Source organism: Eufriesea mexicana, unplaced genomic scaffold (genome assembly GCF_001483705.2).
Source record: "Eufriesea mexicana isolate 0111107269 unplaced genomic scaffold, ASM148370v2 scaffold460, whole genome shotgun sequence".
Taxonomy (NCBI): Eukaryota; Metazoa; Arthropoda; class Insecta; order Hymenoptera; family Apidae; genus Eufriesea; species Eufriesea mexicana.
The window spans coordinates 559,377-570,218 of NW_016908609.1; positions in this window are offsets into that span (position 1 = coordinate 559,377).

Genomic DNA, 10,842 nt, shown 5'->3' on the forward strand with positions numbered 1-10,842 from the left:
GAAAAATTCAAACGGCACCATGTACCTACAATCTGAGTCTCGATCATATTTATACAGGGTGGTTAACAAATCATATAACTGAACACTCTGAAGAACTTCCAATGTTTCCATTGGATGGAAAAATTTCTTATGTAAAAGTTGCATGATTTCGAAGCAGATATTAATTAGTACACGTATTCTTTTTAATATCTGCAGGGATTTCGAAGATTTCGAGGTCACTTTTACCATTTTGCAGTGTACTATGCGTGCAGTAAGTTTTCCAGAAACGAAGCTAAATTAATCGTTAATTATTAGGTTCAGGTCTAATGAAGGTTAGTAGCTTTTCGTTTAGAATTCTACGCTCTTTCATATTCCGATAAGAAAAATGAAACATTCCGTTCAAAATAACAAGCGTGACCTTGAAATCGCCAAAACCTTAGCACCTATAAGAAAAAGTACATATACTATGTAATGTATTCCTTGAAACCATGCAACTCTTGAATAAGAAACATTTTCATCCAACGAATATTTTGGGAGTTGTTCGGAGTGTACACGTTCCATGAATCACCCTGTATATACATAGTCCTATTTGAATCTTTGCACTCGATTATTTTCTAAACTATAGTTCCTCTCAAAAAATCTTTCAAATGAAACTTACACTGTTTCAAATGAGACATCTTATGGCGTTCACAGATTTCTGCTATGTGTTCGTGTTTCCAAAATTTCAAGGTGACCTTGATTTTCTTTAACCTAACTATATATGTTTCTTCATAGAAACAGATAACATATTTCAGAATGAATTCATTGACCTATAATACTTTGGTCTTTGACGTTGCAAAACTCCAAATGAAGCACCCTGTATATCTCTTTGAGGTTAGGTGAGTTAAAAACTGTCCCACCTTTTCCTCATCTCTTTAGTCATGGTGGGATACATTTTAATCCACCTCGAAAAATTGATTATGTGAGTCCTATAGCGCAAAAATGTAAAGTTTTCACTTTTTGTCGCTGTACTGTCTGCAGAGTGCCATTTTGTTTCGAAAAAAAACAATATGTTTCAATGACTTTCACTTAAAACATTAGTTACACGATAGCATTATGTACATATATCCTACTCTATAATTCTAGACAACTTGGATTTTTATTTTCTTTAAAATCGTATGCCTCAAAGAGTTAAAGCCATTAATTACCATCGTGCATCGAGATTTACACTCGAAACATTCTAGTTCTCTCGAACTACAATTCTCCACCTGACGTGTAACCACGAGGTTGCAGCCGGCAGCGGGACAAGTCTTTCCCTGACGGACAAGTGGCGCGCCGCCGGCGACGATAGGAACTAATCGGTTGAATCGCGGTGCCATCTGACGGGCCGCGCCGAAAACGTTTCGCCACGAGAACGGCCGTGCAGTTCGGCGTGTTGCTTCGTTGACAATACGGTAATCCGGCGAACGGACGGCGGTTTCAGCCTCGGCGGGGGCTGCTGGAAGTTTTGCACGGAACTAATGTCCCGTCCGCAGCCCCGGCGAATACGTGTCGCGTGAAGTTTACCAAGAGTTGTACCGCGTTAACTCCACGACCCCGAGCCGTGTTTTCCCTTTCTGGCGGACGGAAAATTCTAATTGTTGGCCAGTGAAGAAACGATTCGCCCGACATGCTCGTCCCCCACACGACCACGTGTCTCTGTGTTGGTTAGGTTTGGGTTTCGAGTGGAACAGTTGCTGGTGACCAGGACTCGGCTGGGTTGGCTGAGTTTAGCGTTGGCATGTTGAACGACTTCCAGTTGAACGAAGGGGGATTTTGTGCGCGCATGTGAGACCGAGGGAAAGGGTGTTTAGGTGTGTTCTGTGTTTGCGGAGGGCAGTTTAATTGTCAATTGCTATGATTAACCGTTTGAATGTTGGCGTTTAGACCTGCTGGGCTGAGTACAGGTGTCTGATTTGACGAATGGATGATGATTGCTTTTAAATTTGTGTGGTTGTCGAATGGTAAATTGATGCATTGATTGGTTCTTTGAGAGACATAGTAGGAGGAACATGGAGGGTCTCTGTCTTGTATGGGAGAGTGTATGACAACGTTGAGATACAGGTAAACAGAAACTATATAATTTTATTCTATAATTTTGTAATCCTATAATTTTATAATTATGGAATACTATAATTTTATAATTCCATAATTCTGTACTTCTATGATTTAATAGATCAATAATTCTATAATTTTATAATTCTGTAATCCTATTTATAATTTTGTAGTTCTATAATTATATGATTCAAATATTCTATAACTCTTCAGTTCTATAATTCTGTAATTCTGTAATATCATAGATCAATAATTCTGAAATCCTGTAATTCTATACTTCAATAATTCTAGAATTGCTATAATTCCAAAATTTTTTAATTCTAGAATTGCGTGATTCCAAAATTTTATAACTCTATTATTTTATAATTTTATAATTGTATGGCATAAAAATTCTAAAATTCTATAATTCTACAGACCCATTATATTTAATTCTGTAATTTTATATGTCAATAATTCTGTAATCCTGTAATTCTCTAATTCTATAATTATTGTAATTCCAAAATTACTTAATTCTAGAACTGCATGATTCTAAAATTCTATAATTCTATAATTCTATTATTTTATAATTTTGTAACCCCCTAATTTTATAATTCTATAATTTTATTACTTTATAATTTTGTAACCCTCTAATTTTATAATTGTATGACAAAAATTCTAAAATTCTATTATTCTACAGTCCCATTATCTGTAATTCTGTAATTTTGTAGATCAATAATTCTGTAATCCTGTAATTCTATAATTCAATAATTCTACAATTATTGTAATTCCAAAATTATTTAATTCCAGAACTGCATGATTCTAAAATTCTATAATTCTATAATTCTATTATTTTATAATTAACGCTGTAAATAACCCTGTAATTCTATAATTATATGTCACTAAAATTCTAAAATTCTATAACTCTATAATTCTATTATTCTGTAATTCTATAATTGTATAGATCGATCATTCTGAAATTCTGCGAATTTACAATTTCCCAATTCTACGCTTCATCTTCCAGAATCGCCATTCCCAAATCATCGCGAAACCCGTTCGTCGTTCAGAAAGCAACCACCAGATGGCAATCGTGGCGCAGCTTAATTGCTACTCAATTAAAATCGGCGAATCTTTTCAACGGCGCAATTATATTCCAGCGTCAACGATGCGTCAACTTTAAATGGAACAGCGATCGGATAATCTGGAAAAATGGAGAGAAAAATATCACGAATAAAAGTATCTTTCGCGCATCGATACCCGGATCGCCACTGCTGTCGCGAGACCACGCGTCACCTGCTCCCTCTCTCGCGACCAAATCGGCCAGAGATCGTTAAGGACCCTCGAACACGGGATTTGAACGAAACGCGGCGCGATGGAATCGATAACTGGCAGAAAAGCTGTGAACGGTCAGGGAAAAAATTCGCAAATTAATCGAGTATCGAAACTCGATGCCAGAGCGAAATTCTAAATCGAATTCACCAGGGGAAGATCGGTCAAATTGGAATACGCCTCTTCACGGTTCCAAACTTCCATTTTAAAGGCTGTTAAGCTACGAATCGTATATTTAATCAATAACTCGACTATTACTCGCCAGTAAGAAAGCGTTTATTATATGAAAATATATATTTCTATACAGATGTATAAGAATTCTTTTTAATTATTAGAAAATTCTAAAGATATAGTATAAATCTATTAGAAATGTACAAAAATATGACTATGGATGAAGGTTAAACATAAGTGAATGTTACTTTTATAAACACTAACATACATATGTTCATGTCACTTTTTTTAGGTTATGTATAAATTTTTGGTATTGGTATTGTATTTATTGTCAAATTCAAAATTAGTGACAGTTTGAAAAATGTGAATGACAGAGTATCACGAGAAATTTAAGCACAGTATTGATACATATGTACATGTCACCTTTTTTAGGTTATGTATAAATTTTTAATATTAGTATTGTAAAAAGTATGTCACATTCAAAATTAGTAACAGTTTGAAAATTGTGAATGACAGGATACCACGAGAAATTTAAGCACAGTATTGATACATATGTACATGGCACCTTTTTTAGGTTATGTATAAATTTTTGGTATTGGTATTGTAAGAAATAATTACTTTGAATTTATTGTCAAATTCAAAATTAGTGACAGTTTGAAAAATGTGAATGACAGGATACCACGAGAAATTTAAGCACACTATTGGTACATATGTATGCACTTGTATGTATACAGTAAAATATGAAGTATTCTTAAAATAATTTTTAGAAGTGTCATATAATTGTAATAACAATTTAATCGTAATTTTGATTAAATTTAATTACATACTAAAATATCAAATTATTCAATTATACATTATAATATATTCAATTCATTACAATACATATATTCTACATATACTACTACACCATCACTTGCCTATATACATATAGAGTAAGTAAAAAAGTATTAGCAAGCCATTTTTACTTATTTTTACTTACGTTGTGATGTACATATTTGCAGAATTTCATTTAAATCGAGAAACTAAAAGAGAAAGTGAAAAGATTAATTTTTTCATTTCTAATCAATCATTTGTGAATATCTAGAGGACGATAGATCATACAAATAACAATTTTTCTTAATATATCATTTTGTGTAGATGAGAACGACTGAATTTCGAAATAATTTTGGAAAAATATTATACTCGAAATACGAAAATATTTTGGAACAATCCAAGTCCATTTAGTCCTCTCAAAATGATTTCCTGTCCAAAAAAATATTACTTCTTGTGGAATTTATTATACTTTATATACATAAACTTTAATTAAAATCAAAAGTCTTTCTGACAATACTTCTTTTACCCACTCTATATATACGTATATTAGATTTTCGAATAGGCACAGTTACTTACACATTCGGCCTCATGCACGGAATAGCAACGAGAGAAACAGTGGCTTAATGGTGAGAGAACCGGTAGAGTAATGGTGAGAGTAATGCAGCCACGCTGGAGATATTCCCCACGCTTGACATAGACTAACTAGTGATCTAGATCCGAAACTCAACAGTGCAACAGTGGCTCACTCTCCTAACGGAAAGATAGTGTCGCCATCTAAACACTCTCTACGTCTATTAATCCTTTACATTCGAAGCTCCCTTCGTTACAAGAAAACAACCACTGGAAGCTCTTCTATTATTAACCTAATGATATTTTTTACAATAATATAAAAAGGAATTGCGTAGATTAGCATATACTCCCGAAATGAACATATAGAATTACTTTATTTCAATATTTCATCCGTCATTATGTTATTATAAAGCTAACACATTCACGACTGGTAATTTTATCGAGATCCAAAAATAAAAAGCTCTAAAGCACAGGTCGACGATTTGAGGATCGCGATTTTTATTTTTAAATAACGTCCACTGTGCAAGACACTGAAAATAATCTACAAATTTTTAATTTATTTGCAATAATTTATTATTAATTGATTACTACTGATGCAGAAAAATAATAATTAATTATTAACGAAATTAAAGTAAGATATACTTTATTCTAAGTCAGGGTACTCTTCTCAATAAGAGGAGGGCCAACTATAGTGATTAATAGGAGGATTGGAAGATGTGTTTTCAAATATAGTAAGTTGTATCGTATAGTATTATTAATTTAATGGAATACATTAAAGAAATTTTCACAGAGTTTTTCGGAGTCGAATAGTACTGATAACTAACCTTTTTAACCTAACTTCAGTTCACGTTAAATTTACTCCCTGTCGATTATAGTGACTTGACGTCAAATTGACATATTCTTAGATACCTAGATCTTCTAAGTATACTACTAGATACTTAGATCTCACCACTTACGACACGAAGTTAATTTGACGTCAAGTCACCTCTGTTGATACGTGGTCAATATGATTTCACATAATCATTGTTGAGAGAGAGTCAATTTGACTACAAGCCACTACTATTGTAATGATATGGAGTTAGTTTGACTTATATACATTTTCACTAGTGTCAAGAGTCAATTTGATGTAAGTTACTACTCTAAAGTTAATATTAAATATGTTCTTCATGGTTCCTTTGTTCTCGTCTTTATCAAACTTCCCAATTTTTGTAGAATCACCAGGAATTGTTCTTCCTAACCTCACTTCAATCATACAGATCTAATAATACGTCAGTAATTCTTAACATGTTAACAGCTATCATTAATTCGTCTCATAAGTATCTGATCTTCACAATTCCTTTCCTTTGTTCTCCTCATCCTTCTCCAAATTTAAACCAATTTTTATAGAATCAGTAGTAGCTGATTTTCCTAACCTCACTTCAATCATACAGATGTAATAACACATCAGTAATCCTATATATGTTAACAACCATCATTAATTGTTCTCATAAATATCAAACCCTCACAATTGCTTTCCTTTGTTCTTCTCATTCTTCATGAAACTTAACCCACTTTTTGTAGAATTACCAGTTAGTGATCTTCCTAACCTCTCTTCAATCATACAGGCCTAATAGCACATCAGTAATCCTATACATGTTAACAACCATCATTAATTGGTCTCATAAATATCAGACCCTCGCAATTCCTTTCCCTTGTTTTCCTTATCCTTCATCAAATCTAACCCAATTTTTGTAGAATCTCCAGTTAGTGATCTTCCTAACCTCACTTTAATCATACAGGTCTAACAACACATCAGCAATCTTTAAAATGTCATCAACCCTCGTTAACTCGTCTCATAAATACAAAGAATTAAAAAGATCTCTAGCTGACGTTTCCAATTTATCAAATTTTAACAATTACTTTCCTTTGTTCTCGTCATCCTTCACCAAATCTAACCCAATCTTTGTAGAATCGCCAGTAACGGATCTTTCTAACCTCACTTCAATCATACAGACCCAATAACACGTCAGCAATCTTTAAAATGTTACCAACCTCGACTCATAAATACAAAATTAACACTAGAACTACCAACCTAGTGAAAATGACTGGTTCCGGAATTTTCCTTTTTGCAATCACCGAACACATACACCTGCTTTAAGAATAAAATTGGTAGAAAGAAGTTGCTAAGAAAGAACTGTAATCGATACATTCAGTCATATTCATCGTACCGCTGAAATTACTATAATCTGTGCACGTTATAGTTAGGTGCCCATTAAAGATCGGTAGTTCTAGTGTTAAAATGTTCCATATCTGATGTTTCCAACCTATCAGACCCTCACAATTCCTCTCCTTTGTTCCCGTCATCCTTCACCAAATCCTCTCTTCGCACATCGGTCCATCGAACGGATCCATCGATGCCACTGGGAACGTCCGTGGCCTATCGAGAGCAGCGGGTGTCCTGGAAGGAAACTTGCAGGCCGGATAGGATCGAACGGATGCAAAATATATAGCCATGCGCGTGTGCGTCGATGCATATTCGCTTGAATATGCGCCGACAGATAGATTCGGCCGATGGATAATACGTGCCTATAATTCTGATGGATAGGCAAGACCGAGCACGAGTGATTCACGAATTTCCGCGAGCTTCCTCCTACCAGGCTGCCTGTTTTTGGCCAACGGAAGTCATCACGTACGCGTTCGCGAGAGATATATGAGACGCGTTGCGGACGTAGTCCCGATGTCCCAAGGTTGGTTAAAATAGTTTATAACGATGCTGTGGAGCCTGTCGCTTTAATGGCCGACAGTAGACGCATACGTGTCTTTTTTAAGTAGACGCGGACGTACGCGCCTGGATACACCGAGAACAGTGAATTTGAAGGTTAGTTTCCGGAAACGGAGGAATAAATCTGTCCATTTTCTCCTTTCTATTTTTCATTCTATTCTACTCATCGTTGTTCTTCTGCGAGTTAGAAATAAAGTCGACGAATGAAATTTGATTGGGTGAACGGGAAGATCGTACTTTGTTTACGCACTTGCAGTGGGAATTAGGTTATGGCAGAGAGGATGTAATGGCGCTGTAAGCTTTAAGTCGATAAACTGTTTAGCGATAATTCTTGATCTTAAATCGTGCATCTTGAGGGAATTACGGGATTCGTGGAACTACTTTAATACCAGTGGAAATAATTAAAATGTTTGGTACAAGGATTTCTAAGGAAAATTCGAGAGGATTATCGGAAGCGGGACAGTTTGCACTTTGAAGATATTTATTAGTGATACAGCGTAAGCTCGATTATGCGAATTGATTGAGAAAATTTTTAGATAATCCAGTACACTGTTTATTGTAATTGTTACGTATTTTAATATGGAAAATGATAAATATCGTGTGTATACGATAATAGTAACAACAAATAATAAGTTTTAACATAATTTGATGAAATATTGATCGAGCCCAAATTTTCTTTGTTCATAAATCTTTTTAATGAATTTAATTAATAATTGAAATATTTATATACCAAATTGTTTTAGCAATAATGATCATCTTTCGAACATCTTTTCAAGCTAGATTTTCAACACTTCTAACAATATACTTATCAGGTGTCAAGTCAAAATATGCTTGTTTCTCAACTTTCATATTTAAATTTAAGATATCCATGAAATTGTTTAACAGATTTTCAAGGTTTAATAAAATCTTTTCAAACAACAGGATTAGTTTTTAAAGGAGAAATAAATTGTGAAGTGTTTAATTTTCATGCTTTTTTTACTAAACATTTGTCCTACTTTTGGTACAAAGAATGTTAAGAAGCATCAACGAAATAATGAAGATAATGACTCATATAAATACAAGGGTTGATGGTAAGCAGCAACTGGATCTGGATTATCACTATTAAATCCACGATGCAAATGATTATTCATTCGTGTTGGTATTCAACTAAAAGAATGACGAACATCAGCTCCTAGTAATTCTTGATTTAAAAAATTACCTCATCCACCAATGGCTTGACCTAATAAAATATTTGGAACAATACTATCAATGATCACTTTCTGAAATGTAGCAAATTCTATCAACGTGATCACAGTCAAAATATACTACCACAATATACTATTCGTGTACTGCGAGTCCTAATAAAAATAAATAAACTCTCACTCTTTTTCAAATTCGTCTATCGATTTATTTATCGATAATACTCGCATCTGTAAACAACATACGTGTGATATTTCCGGGAAAAAATTACAAGTTGGAAGAATGAATTGCAGAATTGTTCGACTAACTTGGCAACGTCGGATCGCGAAGGTTCATCTCTCGAAAATACGTTTCGAGTTTCTCTGGGCACGCGATTTTAGGTCCGCGCAAGCTAATGCATCCGTCAGCAGACGAAAATGGTAATGGCTAGCCTATTGTTCCTTTTGCTATAATTTGCACGGGATGGTTGTCACATCAAAATGCACGGTAATGACTAAAGAGCCGTAAGTGCGTGGTTCACCTGCGCGTGGAGCGCGGGGCATGCCGGGATCGGTGCGCAAGGCGATCGACTCGCGGAAGGCAGTTTTCTAAACTCTCCGCCAGAGTGATCGCGCGTTTTACGTTCGAGTTTCCACTCTCTCCCAACGTAGTTCCGCAATGACACAATGAACGAAATTCGCTTCGCGTGTTAAGCGAACGGCAGAATTTTGTTACGACGAATTAAGAAATTCTGAAGGTACTTAGAAACAGATTGCTTTGGAATTATCTTTTCACATTTTTATCTTACCACGTTTTCGGTTTGTTATCCTTTAGAATTTCACTTTGCTATCTGTTAATATTTTATCTTTGTTTCTGTGGATGGAATTAGTTTGAAACAGTGATTCTCAACCTGTTTCTCAAATTTTTAAGTTGTCTGCAATAGGCTGTGCAATAATAAATAGATAGTATTCGTCTTTATCAAACTTCCCAATTTTTGTAGAATCACCAGGAATTGATCTTCCTAACCTCACTTCAATCATACAGATCTAATAATACGTCAGTAATTCTTAACATGTTAACAGCTATCATTAATTCGTCTCATAAGTATCTGATCTTCACAATTCCTTTCCTTTGTTCTCCTCATCCTTCTCCAAATTTAAACCAATTTTTATAGAATCAGTAGTAGCTGATTTTCCTAACCTCACTTCAATCATACAGATGTAATAACACATCAGTAATCCTATATATGTTAACAACCATCATTAATTGTTCTCATAAATATCAAACCCTCACAATTGCTTTCCTTTGTTCTTCTCATTCTTCATGAAACTTAACCCACTTTTTGTAGAATTACCAGTTAGTGATCTTCCTAACCTCTCTTCAATCATACAGGCCTAATAGCACATCAGTAATCCTATACATGTTAACAACCATCATTAATTGGTCTCATAAATATCAGACCCTCGCAATTCCTTTCCCTTGTTTTCCTTATCCTTCATCAAATCTAACCCAATTTTTGTAGAATCTCCAGTTAGTGATCTTCCTAACCTCACTTTAATCATACAGGTCTAACAACACATCAGCAATCTTTAAAATGTCATCAACCCTCGTTAACTCGTCTCATAAATACAAAGAATTAAAAAGATCTCTAGCTGACGTTTCCAATTTATCAAATTTTAACAATTACTTTCCTTTGTTCTCGTCATCCTTCACCAAATCTAACCCAATCTTTGTAGAATCGCCAGTAACGGATCTTTCTAACCTCACTTCAATCATACAGACCCAATAACACGTCAGCAATCTTTAAAATGTTACCAACCTCGACTCATAAATACAAAATTAACACTAGAACTACCAACCTAGTGAAAATGACTGGTTCCGGAATTTTCCTTTTTGCAATCACCGAACACATACACCTGCTTTAAGAATAAAATTGGTAGAAAGAAGTTGCTAAGAAAGAACTGTAATCGATACATTCAGTCATATTCATCGTACCGCTGAAATTACTATAA